This window comes from Phascolarctos cinereus, unplaced genomic scaffold (genome assembly GCF_003287225.1).
Source record: "Phascolarctos cinereus isolate Bilbo 61053 unplaced genomic scaffold, phaCin_HiC Scaffold_4;HRSCAF=312, whole genome shotgun sequence".
Taxonomy (NCBI): Eukaryota; Metazoa; Chordata; class Mammalia; order Diprotodontia; family Phascolarctidae; genus Phascolarctos; species Phascolarctos cinereus.
Window position 1 is genome coordinate 568,538,424 of NW_027555847.1, and position 15,870 is coordinate 568,554,293.

General features: G+C 40.2%; 2 long non-coding RNA genes across 3 annotated transcripts in view; one reads left to right on the forward strand and one right to left on the reverse strand.

The window, feature by feature from the left end:
• Positions 1 to 4,650: 4,650 nt before the first annotated feature.
• Positions 4,651 to 13,229, reverse strand: LOC110224088 (uncharacterized). Of its 2 annotated transcripts, none has more exons than XR_002328868.2 (4): positions 13,113 to 13,229; positions 8,120 to 8,257; positions 7,806 to 7,924; positions 4,651 to 4,928 (listed from the first exon to the last, which is right to left on the reverse strand). It is a non-coding gene; the product is annotated as an uncharacterized LOC110224088 (long non-coding RNA). The 2 variants fall into 2 exon arrangements; XR_002328870.2 differs by lacking the exon at positions 13,113 to 13,229 and adding an exon at positions 9,134 to 10,109.
• The window catches only part of LOC144454077 (uncharacterized), a 56,964-nt gene continuing 49,337 nt past the window's right edge, over positions 8,244 to 15,870 (forward strand). Inside the window, exon 1 of the long non-coding RNA XR_002328872.2 lies at positions 8,244 to 8,334. This is a non-coding gene — a long non-coding RNA (uncharacterized LOC144454077). The remainder of the gene's footprint in view (positions 8,335 to 15,870) is intronic.

The window sequence follows — 15,870 nt, forward strand, 5'->3', positions numbered from 1 at the left end:
CACTAAACAATGTACCAAATGCTGAAGATACAAAGAGAAAAATGAATAATTCCTGCCATTAAGTAGCACATGTTTTATTGGGAGAGACAACATGTGTACACACATATATGAACAAAGTATATACAAAGCAAATACAAGCTAATTTCAGGACTGGGGAGGCAGTAGAAGCTGGAGATTGGGGGGTGGGAAGAGGGGGGAATCCAAGCCTCAAAGGATTGCCAGTGCTTACCATAGTGACTTGTAATAATAATGATAACATCTCACGTTTACACAGTACTTTAGGATTTGCAAAATGCTTTTCATATATTATGTCATTTAACCCTCCCAACAACTTTGTCATTTGGGTGCTATTACTACCCCCTTTTGCAGATGAGGAAACAGATTCAGAAAGGCTAAGTGATGTGTTCATGATCACACAATTAGTGGAAGCTGGGCTATTAACTGGTGGTGAGACAACCAAAGAGAGTGAAGAATAAGTTTACGAAGTGGTAGTCACTAGGGCCACCTTTATAAACTCTCTTTGCATCTTGTGTTGGAGTCCATATGTTGGAGTTGATTAGTTGGCAAGCACAGGGTTAAATCCCTATGTGGGCCAGATAACTTTGCACAAAAAAAACTGTGTTTCCCAGCCACAGACTACACCCCTTGTTTCAGCCAACAGTCTTCACATGTGAGTGCCAACAGTCACAAAGGTGACTGTGTCAGAGACTGTGGCTAGCTTAATGGAGCCCATATTCACTAGTGGAAAAAAAATTATAAAACACATGTCCTGCTAGCTGTTGGTTTCCTATGTAGGACAGCACACCATACCGTGAAGTTAGTCTACTCACTTTACGGATAGCTTTATAGGCACGTAATGAAAGGGAAAGTTTAACTATGGTCCAGAAAGCTACTTGGTGACAATGAGTCTGTTACATGAGTGATGAGGTCAGCAGTGAGGGTGACCACAAAAAAGAAAGATGAATAAAGTGATGTCAGCAGATCTCACGTGAATGACCTCTGCGCAGATTGACCTGATGCCTGTAATGTATTCCTTCCTCATCGCCACCTTATAGAATCCCTAATCTTCAAAGCTCCACACAAGCATCATCTCCTATGTGAGGTGAGGTCTTTCTTGATCCCTCCAGCAGCTAGTGTTTCCCCCCTCTCCTGAAATTACCTGGGATAGCAAAGATTGAATTGGCCCATAGGGGCCAAACTAGAGTGTGTATACTTCTCTGGAAACTTCCACATGGTGACCTAGTTCTTGGGCCTTTTGGGGATGACAAGTTTCCTTTATGCTTTCAACAACGTGATAGCCCAGTGGTGAAAGGACTGATCACTTTGATATGACAAAGTAAACCTTGAATGGTTCCTTGGTCCTTCCTTCTTCTTGTGACAATGGTCATAGGGACAGGGCATCTTCTCTTCCTTCAGCCTTCTAGGTGGCATCATATAACTTATTCCAAGTTAAGAGGTAGGAGTAGGCTGGTCCTTACCCATCCCAGCACAGTAAGGCAACTTCACTAGGCAAGCTCGTATCTGGACCTCTGACTGCCTTTTCTGTTTTGTGTTTCCTTTCCTGAGTAGGTGATCAAGCATCTGTTCTGAAGTAGACGAGTTCAGGTTTGGAGGCAACTTTGAGATTTGAGAGGTCCAGAGGTCATGGGTTCATTGAGGAAAGCTGACTGGTGGCTAGAGGAGCTTCTTCATTGAAGAGGAGGACCATAGAAAAGAGGAAGAGCCCAAGCAACTGGTTTGGTTTGTCAGAAGGCATGGACTTTGAGGCAAAAGTGTAAAACTGCTGTATCAGCAGCCCTGCAAACTGCTTTATGTTCTGATGAGATTTAAGTATCATCCTTTTGGCAGATTGTATCAGAAGTTATGAATTAAGTTACTGAATCCTGTTCTCAATCCTTTTGTCAATGTGCAACGTGAGTCATTTTATGTTTAGCATATGTTATGTGTAGGAATAAAATGTCTGTCTCATACCTGATTCATACTATACATTGAGTACTTTTTACTCCTCTCTTTGGGAAGACCTAGATATGAGCTAAACATCTAAACTTTAAATTGTTTGTCCCCAGGGCACCAGATTGGAAGTCTAATGAGCCACAAAGTATAAGAAAAAGGAGACTAGACCCATGACCATTAAAGGCCAGCTTAACAACAAACCAGATCCAACCACATGCATAGGTCCAGAGCAAGATGGTCCTTTAGAGACCCTTTCAGTTATGTCCTACTCTTTGTGACCCCATTTAGGGTTTTCTTGGCAAAGATACTGGAGTGGTTTGCCATTTCCTTCCCCAGCTCATTTTACAGATGAGGAAACTGAGGCAAACAGGGTTAAGTGATTTGCCCAGGGTCACACAGCTATGACGTGTCTGACTCCAGGCCTAGAACTCTATCTACTGTGCCATCCGGCTGCCCAGGGTCCAGCAGTGGGTCCTTATTTTTAGACTTGTATTTCTTTTGCATATGAGAGAGGCATCATGCATAATAGAGAGCTGGCCTTAAGGTCAAGAGGACTTGGGTCCAAGTCTTGCCTTTAACATGTATTATTATGATTATTATGATTATTATGTGACCCTGGACAAGTCATATGACCTCACAGGGCCCCAGGCAAGTCTCTACAATTGAAGAGCAGGCACTGATCTTCGATAATAAAGGGAATTACCTGTCAGTAAGTTCCCTAACCAAGGAAATCACTCTGTCTGTCTCCTCTCTGTGTCTGTCTCTCCCTCTCTCTTCCTTTTTTCTCTCTTTTTGTCTCTCTCTGCCTCTCTCACTCTCTTGTCTCTTTCTATCATACACACACACACACACACACACACATATCCTCTCGTTCTTTCTTTCCTCCTCTTTCTCACATTCTCTCTCACTACATTTAAACAGACATTTACATACATACATACACATATTTATGTATATAGATAGATATAGCTATAGATTTTTCTTCATGTTCCATGTGCCTGGTGCATAGAAGATACTTAATAAATGCTTACTGATGCTCATTCTAGAATGGCTTGGATTTCAGGTCATTGTAAACTGTAGATCTTCCTTCTGTTTTGTGTGATTGGCTTTGGGTTCATAGGACTATAGAATTAAAGCTGGAAGGGACCTTAGAGCCCATCATTTACAGAAGAAGTTTAGGAAACAGAGGTTAAGTGACTAGTCTAGGGTCATATAGCTGATAAGTGTCTGAGATGGGGTGTAAACCCAGGTTTCTTCCAGATTCTAGGTCTAGGGCTATATTCAGCCTTTGTTATATTCCTCTCAGCAGCCTGACACATAAGAAGTAGATGCTAGACTTATGAGGCTGTTTAGTCAGTGAAGAGATTTTCTCAGGTTCCCTTTGTGCCTGGGTCCTTTATGCTATAGGCGGCCCTCACACAAGGGTTATACTGTGCCAGAAGAATCCAACTTGTTCCATATCTAAGTTTATAGCATTTATCTTTTTGCATTAACACTGCAGAAAGTGTTAAATCCTCTTCACAAAGATTTGCTAATTTAATTACTTATTAGTCTGAACAAAAAACACAAAAGACTACATGAAATTCATAGAGGAGAGGGGATCTGCAAGCTGTCCAAAGTAGCCTGAGGTCTGAGACTCCTAAACTATCTCACATTATTTGCATGCCTTCCTTTATGATCAAGATGCCCTCTCTGTTGTACCATGACTACACTATGCTCATTTCCACCTGTGTGCTTTTGCTCATGCTGCGTCCCTTCCAATGGCATGGCCATATCTTTCCCATTTGCCTTGCCAAATTTTTAACATTAAGCCCTGTTCTCACCCTACCTCTTCCATGTTGACCTTAGTCCTTATGCATGTGAACTTGTGCTCTAGGATACAGGCATTTATTTCCAATTAGACTAGAAAGTCACTGAGGACAGCAATCTCATTTTATTCTTTTTTTTTGGCATACTCTCCAGCACCTAGCATAGTGCTGAACACTTAGGAATTCAATCAGTAGGAATAAATAAGTAATGTAATAGTGGATAGAATGCTGGACTATGGAGTTAGGAAGATCTAGTTTCATATCCTGCCTCTGATTCTTACTGCCAAGGTGACTTTGGGTAAGTCATTTTCTGAGCCTATGTCTTCATCGGTAAAATGGGGGTGGAAGAAAGAGGACTAGATGGCTTCTAAGGTCTCTGTTAGCTCTAAATTTGTGCTTTTAAACAGACATTTGTAGGCAGAAATTTTGTGTGGTTCCTTAAAAAGATAATAGGATTTGGTTCTTGAAGGGACCTTAAAAATTGTCCCTAGTTTTAAGGATGCAAGAGAGCAGGAGAGTTTTAAGTGATTTGCTCTGTGTCACCTAGGTTCTAAGTAGTAGAGATGGGAGTGCCTATTCTACTATACCTGCTTCTGATGCAATCAAGGAAGTCTTTCAGAACTAAAAATTATTTCTCAAAACATACTTCAAGGATCCTGGAGCAGCAACATCTATTCAAAAAACAAAGCAAGGCAGTCCTTTGCCTTTTATTTTTGAAAAGTTTATTAGATCGTTGAGAATTAAGAAGCATAGGAAGACCATGAATGAAAAATTGTAAGCCTCATTCTATCTTTTTAGAAAAAAACTGAATTTAAAAGACCAGAATATTCATAGGCATTTAAAAATTATTTTGAAAATGTGCATGTTAATCACAAAGTCATTTCTCAGGTGAAATTCATTTGGTTTATTCAATCCAATTTAAAATCATCATCAGAACAGTTTTCCTATCTAAAACAAATTGCCTTTTTATTTATTTATTTTCTGCTTGGCTAATTCTCAAGGTCTCAAGGCCCATGGCTTTCAATATCAACAAACATTCATTTATCCCCTTTGCTTTGGTCTTCTAGCTTGTATGTGTATCCTGAATTGAATAGCTGAAGGCACTTGGTTACTGTAGCATCCTTTTAGCATGCAACACACCTGGTAAGGCTTGAGTGGATGAATGAGCTGGAGCATTGAGAGAAATTAGCATTTGAATTAGTGACATGAGGATAAACAGTTGATTATCCTACTTAACAGCTGTTGAATGGTGTTAAAGAAACACTGTCCATCAGTTTAAAGTTTTAAATGTGGGTTTTATTATTACATGATACAAAAACCCAAGGAGAGAACTGTTCATTAAAAAAAAAAAGAAAATAAGATTTCAGTAAATGAGGTCCCTTTGTAGTACTCATCAAGTGAACCACTAGTATAATACTGCTCAACAGCTTGAAGGAGAAAACTGGCTAGATTCTGGTTTTAGTTTCTAATCCATTGTTATTGCAAAAAATTAAAAATTAAAAAAACCAAACAGAATAAATAATTACATTTCTTATACTTCCTGCCTTTCATCTGAGTAGCTCAGTGTGATTTACAGACATCTCCACAATGGCCTTTCAGTTAGACAGGGATCCTTGTAATAATATAGTATCTCCATTTACCCATAGTGAAACTAAAAGAGAGATGATGAGTTCCTTCCCCAGTATCGCTTTGAGGCTTGGCCGTGGGAGTAAAATTAGAATCTACAATCCTGGACTCTTAGCACCAGCCTCCAAATAACATCTTTTGCTTGATGGTGATGAAAAGCACTTTGAGATTTTAAAGTTCAGTTAGTAGCAGGTGAGAACTTTTCTTTATAGTATGATTTTTATCTGGACAGTTTTCCTTTAATTACCTGTTTAGGATTGGACCTGTGGGAAAACTGGCAATCTTAGTTGGAATGATTTATGGAACTTATTACAGTTATTTTGTTTTCACCTGTACCTGTCTGTCTTTGTATCCTTAACACCTAGCATAGTGCCTGACACACAGTAGATGTTTAATAATTGCTTATTGATTGACTGACTGTCTTGCTTGAATTGTTTGCTTTAAATTAGGGGCTCCAATGAATCTTAGGGACAAAATATAGTTAAAAGCTGGGTCATAGCCAATAGTCCTGGCTGTTCTGCAAAACTTTCACAGAACCAGCTGGCAATCCCTAGCTATAAGGATTTGGTACATGCAAATACAATTTACCCCATTTATAACTGCATGCATGGTGTTTTGCAAACAAACTGAATATGGCAGTTAGAATTTTTGTTTGCTATCAAACATTTTCAAATACTAATGTAATACTTATAAATAATTGGCTTAGGTTAGATTTAGAACAAATGAGACTCTTCCCTGAAAGAAAGAATGCATAATTGAGTTGTCAAGAAAAAAAAATATGTGTATGTTATAAATCTATACATATATTATTATATAGACATATAACACACATATTATATACATGTATATTATATACATATAATATATACTTTTACGTCTCTCTCTTATGTATGTTTATATGTATGTATGTATCTATCTAATAATCTTCCATTAAAACACTGAGTTTCCCCCTCAAGGAAAAGTTTTCAAAGTAAATTAGTAAAGTAAAAAGTAAAAAGATTTCGAAGTAAATTAAAGTGAGTCTCTGATATAGCTAATAGAGAGAGCTCCTCTCTACATACAGAGAATGACTGTGGTCCAGAAGTTCATCTCTAATTTAATTTGTTTGGTCTCTAAAAGAATTTTCCCTCCAGAAATAGCATTATAAACAGTGACTAGATTCCTAGACTAACCCACAAAACCCTATATGACTCATAATGTACCTAGAATACAGTTCTGTACTAATAATAGTATAGAACCCAATCACTGTGTATAATGATGTTTCTTTGGGAAAATAAATTTAGACATTCAATTTGGGATGCCAAGAACTGGTTTCCTCTAACCTCAACTACACCAGCATTGGGACATTCCCCCTCCCCCTTCCTTTCAGTTCTAAAACACTGATGGTGGGACAGGGTGGCCTGGGACAGAATTACTGGCAGGGAAGGGTTCTGGGGGGAGTAAACTGAATAAATAGGTGTTGTGGGGGAGGGGTGTGCCAGGGGCTCCTGAGTGTCTCAGAGAAACTGTAGGGTGAGAGATTCCTTCCACTGTATCTCTGTGGGGGCTCTTCTTGGTCCTGGGCTGTTTTTCTAGTCAACTTCTTTCTTTTCTTTTAGAATAAAATCCCTTTCCATTATATTTCTGCTCTCTCCCTTTTTTTGTTTTGTATCCCCAACTTCAACAATTAAAACCCTTAGGACTGGGGTCCATAAATTTTAAATAATATATAGTTAGATAACTGTATTTCGATATGATTGGTTTCCTTCATAATCACATATATTTTACTTTGTGCATTTTTCTGAGGAAGGGTCTACAGGCTTCAATAGACTGCCAAAGAGGTCCATCCACAGACAAAAGGTAAGAACTCTTGCTTTAGGGAAACCTAGTTTCAGATTCACCTAAATTTCAGAGGAGAAGAAATAGGCTGACTCAGCTGGCATGGGTGTCTGGGCCAGAGAATGACGTCTGAGATGAATAACTGACTGGGGATTGGGGTGGAGAAATGGGCAGGAGGCCTTGGTGGGGACTGAGGAATACCTTTCTCTTCTATACCCCTTCTTCCCTCACCATCGCCAATGCTGCCATCTCATACTCCTCCAGGTACCCATCCCCCTAGCAGCCTGACAGCAAGCAGGCAGAAGAAGGAAATGCCAGGCATGGAATTCTAGGATTCTCCAGTTCCTTCAATGTCTGGGCTGAATTTCTGTGGTCACTGGCTCTTGCTCTGGCATGGTTGTTTGAATGTGAGAGACATACATTAGTACAAGTCCCAGGAACTGTCTGGTTGTCGGACCCTCCCCAACACCTCAGAATCACTCCCATGTAGTCAGGCTGTAGGGAGGTGACACTGTTTGCCTATTGCCAGAGTTATGTGCCCCACTATTTCTCCTTTCTAGGATCACAAAACCAATGATTTAGCCCTAGAAGAGACCTCACCTTTGCTGGGTCCATTTGTTTTATAGTCAACTTTCCAGATTTTAAAACTGAAGCACACTCATGTGAAAACAGCAGCACACTGAGAGACTGAAGGTCCTGCCAAGAGTCACAATAGGTATCTGAAATGAAATTTGAACCTAGATTTTCTTGTTTCAAGTCCAGTGCCTTTGCTTTTAATCACTTCTTTAAAGGACAGGTGGGCAGGCATTTGGCATATGTGAAAAGAGGGGGCAACTTGCATTGTGTGTGTGTGTGTGTGTGTAGTAGTGGTGGTGAGGGGAGGGGAAGGAGCAGCGGTATGTAGCTTCCCATACCTGGAAATTGTTTCATCACCCGGCATGATGGGAGTTTGTCCAGTTTGTCTTACGAAGTTGGCAGTAATTCATCTGCAGCAACCCTTGAGTTTGGATTCCGAGGCGGGTCATTCTGTCCCTGTCTCTGTCGCTGGCTGCCTGTGAAAAAGATGAAACCGGAAACAATCCAAACTTGGCGATACTCAGACGAAAGGTGGGGTATTAGTGGAAAGCACGTAAGTAAAAGACAGTCATGTTCGGTACCCTAGCTGCACTACAATGTTGGAAGGATCCTGAGGAGGAGCTGTGAGCAGGGGTGTGTGTGTGCGTGTGTGTGTGTGTGTGTGTGTGTGTGTGTGTGTGTGTGACAAGAAAGAAAAATGTGTGTGTTGTGACCTCAGAAGATAAAACATTCACTCTCTCACCATCCCCTTATTTAGAACATCTCTTTAGGGGAGGAAGGGAATAGCATCTTCTAAAGACCCTGGAAACCTTGGGTGGTGTTGCACATCGGAAACTTTCCAATGTGTTTCCTCCCCGCGCTCTGGGTCCCATTTGTTTTCCAGCCAGGCCTAGATCAGGAGCTGGAAAACTGAACTCCCCCAAAGTGAACTTCCTCTCCTTCTATAAACTGACCCCTGGTGGTTGCTATAGCAACTGCAAAGCGAGAATAATGAGCTGTGTAAACAAGACCGATTCCCAGTGCAGTGGCACCACGGGCTGACCAGGGAGAGGAACTCTGACTAATAGGACGTGCACAGAAACGTGGCTCTCATGGAGACTTGTGAAATGCTGCAAGCCAATCGCTCGCCTCTTTTCTCTCACTTCACTCCCTCCCGCACCTCTACAAATCCAGAGGGGAACAAGGAAGCAAGATGCTAGCTAGCAAGCAGAGACCTGTCTTCCGAACTGGTGGAGCTGAGCAATCCTGCCACGGAAAGACAGATCTAAAAACTCAGCCAGAGCCCTCCGCTAGCTGTGTGCCAACCTGACCCTGCAAAACAACTAATCCGCGTCCCTGGCCTGCCCGCACACCTGCTGGCGGCGGAGACTCCATCAATCTCAGAACAAGGCAGTGTGGCCATAGGAGAAGAGCCCTGGTTCCCAAGGTCTCAGAAGCGCAGGCTCCAATCCTGCTTGTGATCATTCACTCCCGGAGTCCAGTAGCCTCCCTGAGCCCCGCTTTTCTTCTTTGTAAAATAAGTCGCTTTATCTAGAGAACCTCCGAGGTTCCTCACAGCTCTAGACATTTAACTATTCCCATTGCCCTCAGAAGAACCTTGCTTTAATTCATTCAGGCAATCAGTCCTGGAAACTTTTAACTTCCCTGTTTGTTTTCTTTCCGGATGGCCGAAAAAAAAAAAAAGCAGTATCAGAGTCTCCCAGTTTGTGGTCATTCAGTATACCTCTTCTCTCTCTTCAGAGCTAAAAGTTAGTTAGAAGGAAAAGAAACATTTCCCAAAGGCTACATGGTATTTATTAACAATTTTCCTTCATTAATTCTTTTCCATCTTCATCCAAATAACTTTGAAGGAAAGTCTCTGCTTAATAGATTCTAGGATAAGGCAAGAAGTGATTCTTCCTCTTCTTTCAACTCAATGCCCTCCCACTGAGATGACTCCCAGTTTACCCTTTCTGTAGCTTGTTTGTACATAGCTGTTTGTAAATTGTCTCCCACGTTAGGCTGGGAATTTCATGAAGTTGGAGACTATTTTTTGTCTATCTTTATTTCCCAGGATTTAGCAGCATGCTTGGCATGTAGCGGGCTCTTAATAAATGCTAGCATTTATTGACTGACTGACTGACCAAATCATTCTGTACCAGTCACAGTATCTGTTTACAAAGATGAACAAATCATCAAGTCATGCTACATCCCACCTCATGCCCTAGTCCTCCCAAAGCCTAGAGTGCTCTGGTGGGGAACAGGTGAACTACTGTCATGTAGATCTTTTAGGACAATTGGTGATTAATTCCCCAATTCTTCCTGTGACAAGAAGACTTTTCTAAAGCTTAGCCAGTACCCCCTTCTTGCCCTCCTGGAAGTCTAATATGTTAAAATAATGCCAACAATACTCATATGCATAGTGTTTTTAACTTGCCGAAATACTTCATAAAACCAGGATTGTGTAGTGGACGGAGCACTGGGTCCAGGGGTCAGGGAGATCTGGATTCAAAGCCTGTTTCTAACATTCATTATCTGAGTCATTTAATTTTTGTGTCACAATTTCCCAATCCGTAAAATAAGCAGCTAGAGCACTGGGCTTGGAATCAGGAAGACTCATCTTTCTAAGTTAAAATCTGGCCATAGACACTAGCTGTGTAACCCTGGGCAAGTCACTTAACCCATTTTCCTCATCTGTGAAATGAGCTGGAGAAGAAAATGGCAACCCACTTCAGTACCTTTGCCAAGAAAATCCCAAATGGGGTTACAAAGAGTCAGACATGACTGAACGGACTCAACAATAACAATAACAAAATGGACATAATAATAACTTTACTATCTACTTCATAGGGCTCTTGTGAGATTCAAATGAGATAATTATTATCCTATTTTTTCAGATGAGCAAACTGAGGCACAGATGACAAGTGACATTTTGTATGCGACATCCCATGGATGTTGCAAGAATAAATAAATGGGTACTTCAAATTATTATTAGCAAGTGATCAAAGGCTCCTCACATTTATAAAAGCCTGAAATTCATGGGGATGAACATTCCTACAAAGCTGTACAGAAAACACATGTTTAATACCAATCATGCAGAAACTAGCAGGAACCTTTTGCACCTGTTATTTGTCCTTTTCCCATCCCTTGGCGAGGGTTGGAGAGAAGAGAGTAGGAGATTGAATGTGGAGTAGTTACAGAACATGGCAACCATACTAGAAAACTACATTTCCCAGAATCCTGAGGCCCAGAGATGACATATAGATAATTGCCAAGCTAGGGACTACTGGGAAAAAAGAAGAAAGCTGAAGTCAAGATGACAATCATGTTAACAGGAACCAGGGCCAGGCTCATGGAGGTGACCAGGATGTCAAGCAAGCTTTCCCATCTTGATGCTACAGGGATAGAACGTTGGAGTCAGGAAGACCAGAGTTCCAATTCCAATTCAGACACTAACTAGCCATGTGACCCTGGCTGAGTTATTGAACTTATTTCAGTCGCCGTTTCCTCATCTGTAAAATAAGAAGGATTGGACTCAACGACTTCTAAGGGTCTTTCCACCCCTAAATTTATGATCCTGTTAGCCCAAAACAAAGAAAAACTGTCAAAGGAAGGAGAACACCTGACAATCTGAGCAGAGATGCCAAGGCAACTTTCATGGAAATTTTCAAACAATCTCACCTCCTCCTCTCCACTCCCTACTTCATTGTAAGACTTTGCCCAGACTTCCCCTATTGGAGAAATGATTATTTGTAGGCAGTCGAGACTCAAATTATTCTAGGGGAAGAGTGATGAGACTTTACTCACGGGGCAGTAATTATTTTTTGTTGCTTTACTGTTCAATTCTCTTGTTAATCAATGTTTTTATGTTTGAATGCCATTGAGACTCTTGGTTTTCTAGTAGGTGAGTCAACTGAATATATCAGAAACAAACTAATTAGGGAACTTTTAGAAATTAATAAAAAATCTTGGTGGGGAAAAAGAAGTTAAAGGAAATTATTATTGAGAATCTTTTTGACAGAAATATAGTTCTACTGTCAGGCACTAGGGTCCAACCCCTAAGATATATCAGTTATAAAGCCTCTCTCTCTCTCTCTCTCTCTCTCTCTCTCTCTCTCTCTCTCTGTATGTGTATATATAATGCTTCTCCTTTGCCTCTGACTTTCCAATACATGACAATTATATTCCGCACAACATTAGCCTAGTCTTCAAATTGAGTAAAATTAGACATTATTTTAATGTGGTTCCCAAATTCTTCAGTTGTCGTTCTCTAGGTAACCACAATAATACCATTGTCCAAGGCAGATACGCTTTAGGTTTTCTGCCTTATTTTTGAAAATTTACATTATAAATCTTTTTTCTTGTTCTTTCCATCTTCTTGTACTCACTGAATCCTGGCTCACTCCTAATGACATGACATCTGTAGCCACACTTTTTGGAACTGATTGCTCTTTCATCCATACCCCCAACTCATTGGTCATGGTGGGGGAGTTGGAATACTCCTTATTCCCCTTTGCCACCTCCAGATTCTCTACCACCTTCAGTCAGTAACTTCTTTGCCTTTGAGGTTCACTTAATCCATAGGTGCTGCTCAATTAAAATTCTGGCAGCTGTTATCTACCAACCTTCAGGTCTCCTTTCCTTAATGAGTTCCGTGCCTTGCTCTCCTCTCCAACCCCTTACAGGACTTCATCATATGTATTGATCTTCCCTCAAATACCCTAATCTCACAGTTCCTCAACTTATTCACTTCATATCACCTATACTTCAATCCTATCTCACCCACACATCGTGGGTGTCCCTCGGGACCTTGTCCTAGACCTTCTCTTCTCCCTTTATATTATCTCACTTGGATATCACATCAAGTTCCATAGATTCAATTATCATGTCTATGCTGATACCTCTCAAATCTCCTTATCTAGCCTTAAGCTCTCTGCCTATCTTCAATCATACGTCTCTAACTGCCTATTAGACATCTCAAGCTGGAAGTCCTATAGCCATCTTGAACTCAACATATTCAAAATAAAATTCATTATTTTTTCCCCCAGGTCCTCCCTATTTCCAAACTTCCCTATTACTGTCAAGAGCACTACTATCCTCCTAGTCCCCTATGCTTATTAACTAGGTGTCATCCTCTACTCCGAAATCTCTCTCACCCCCCTTCCCATATCCAATCTCTTTCATCTCTCAAATATTCCCCCTTCGCTCCTCAGACACTGCCACCCAGGTCCTCATCACCTCATGCCTGGACTATTGTAAAAGCCTGCTGGTTGGTCTCCTTGATACAAGTATCTGTTCTAGCCCATCCTCCCCTCAATTGTCAAAATGATCTTCCTAAAGCACGGTACTGACCATATTACCCAAACAAATCCTCACATTGCCCATATCCAAGAACATGTCTCATTCTGCTACATGAGTCCATCACCTCTTGGTCAGGAAGTGGGTAGCATGTCTCATCCTGGGACATGACATCTAGAGTTCTGGAGTTGTCTCATTATGACATCACTCTAGAACAGTGGAGTCGAACTCAAATAGAAACAAGGTCACTAATCCATACATAAGAATCCCTGTAGGCTGTATGTTGACAGCTTAAAAATGTAATATTATGTGTTTTATTGTCTTATTTATTTTGTTAATTATTTTTCAATTACATTTTTAATTTGGGTTCAGGCTATACTTGGGAGTAATATAGCTGCCTGCAGGCCCAGTGGTTGACACTCCTGCCCTAGAAGCATGGTTGGTCATTGCATTATAAGATTTTTTTTAGTCTTCAAAGTTGCTTGCCTTTTAGAGATTTATAAATTGTTCTCCTGCTTCAGCTATCTTCATTCCATATCAGTTCATTCAAATCCTCCTAGGTTTATCTGGAATGATCCCCTTCATCATTCCTTCTGGCATCATAGTATTTCATTCCTCAGTTTATTGACATCCCCTTAAATTTCCATTTTTTCTTTTTTAAAAATAATTTATTTATTTTTAGTTTTCAACATTCACTTCCATAAAATTTTGAGTTTTGAATTTTCTCCCCCTTCCTCTCCTCCCCCTCCCCAAGAAGGCATGCAATCTGATATAGGCTCTACATTTACATTCATATTAAGCATGCTTTCCCATTAGTTATGATGTAAAGAAGAATTAGAACTGATAGGAGGAACCACGAGAAAGAAGCAATAAAACAAAACAACAAAAGAAATGGAGAGCAAATAGTATTCTTCCTTATGCATTCAGACTCCATAGTTCTTTCTCTAGATGTGGATAGCATTTTCCAACATGAGTCTTTTGGAATTGTCTTAGATCCTTGCATTGCTGAGAAGAGTCAAGTCTAACAAAATCAGTCATCACATAATGTGGCTGTTACTGTGTACAATATTCTCCTGGTTCTTCTCACTTCACTCAGCATCAGTTCCCATAAGTCTTTCCAGGTTTTTCTGAAGTCTGCCTGCTCATTATTTCGTATACCATAATAGTATTCCATTACATTCATATCCCACAACTTGTTCAGCCATTCCCCAGTTGATGGGTATCCCCTCAATTTCCAATTCTTTGCCACCACAAAAAGAGCTTTTATAAATATTTTTGTACATGTGGGTCCTTTCCCCCCTTTTTATGATCTTTTTGGGATACAGACCTAGAAGTGGTATTGCAGGGTCAAACAGTATGTGCATTTATATAGCCCTTTGGGCACAGTTCCAAATTGCTCTCCAGAATGGTTGGATCAATTCACAACTCCACCAACAATACATTAGTGTCCTAATTTTTTCACATCTTCTCCAACATTTATCATTTCCCTGTTTTGTCATGTTAGCCAATCTGATAGGTGTGATGTGGTACCTCAGAGTTGTTTTGATTTGCATTTCTCTAATCGATAGTGATTTAGAGCATTTTTTTCGTAGGGTATAGATAGCTTTAATTTCTTCCTCTGAAAACTGCCGGTTCATATCCTTTGACCATTTATCAATTGGGGAATATAAGTTTCCATTTCTTTAAAGAGGTGCTACACATATTGTTGTACGTCTGGATGCTTTCCCTCTTTTTTGGATCTCTTTGGGGGCAGAGATGGAGTAGTAATGCTCTCACTGGATATGTACTTTGGTAACTTTTGGGATATGTTTTCAAATTAATTTCCAGAGTGGTTGGATCAGTTCAAAGCTATATCAACAATGCAATATGTTCCTGTTTTCACACAGCCTCTCCAACATTTGTGGTTTCCTTTTTTTGTCATATTTTTTGCCAATCTGATGGATATGAGGTTGAACCTCAGAGATTTAAAAATTTCTATTTTTCTAATTTGGAACATTTTCTCATATGACTATTGATAGCTTGTATTTCTTCCTTAGAAAACTGCCTATTCATAGTCTTTGAATCATTTATCAATTGGGAAACGACTCTTAGTCTTATAAATTTGAATCAGTTCTTTATCTTTCTTGGAAATGAGACCTTTATTGGAGAAACTTGCTGCAAAGGTTTTTTTTTTCTTTAGTTATATTTCTCTTCAAATTTTAGTTGCCTTAGTTTTTGCTCGTGCAAAACCTTTTTAATTTTATAAAATCAAAATTGTCCATCTTCTCTTCTGTGATCTTTGAAAGAGTAGTTTTCTGGTGTTATTATAACTTATCTTTTTTGGTACCTATAATGGTAGCTTTCTGCAAACTTGCTAATGACTTTGGATTGGGGGGGGGAGAAGGAGTGGCCATATCGAGGTCATGACTTTGCCTCGCCCAAATCTTTAAGTACAAGTTGGCTTTATTCTCTACTCCCTAAAGCACAGGCTTAGATTCTTCACCAAGGCAAAAGTAAGATGGATGCCTGACCTCCTCTAGAGTTAACATTTGCTTCCCCAATTCTTTAGTATATGGCTTCTTGCCACATACAACCTGTGTGAACATATGTAAGTAATGTAGCCTCAGTTTCTTCATCTGTAAAATTAGGGGGTTGGGTAAGATGAGATCTAAGTTTCCTTCTATCTGCATCTATGATCCTATGATCAACCAGAGCCAATTGCTGGTTTACACAGCCAACTCGTTGGCCCCAGAAAGGGACTTCTCTTAATTCCCACAGATTTGGAGATTTGAACAGCTTGCTGTGTGGAAGCTCCTGCTACTCTCACAGGCCA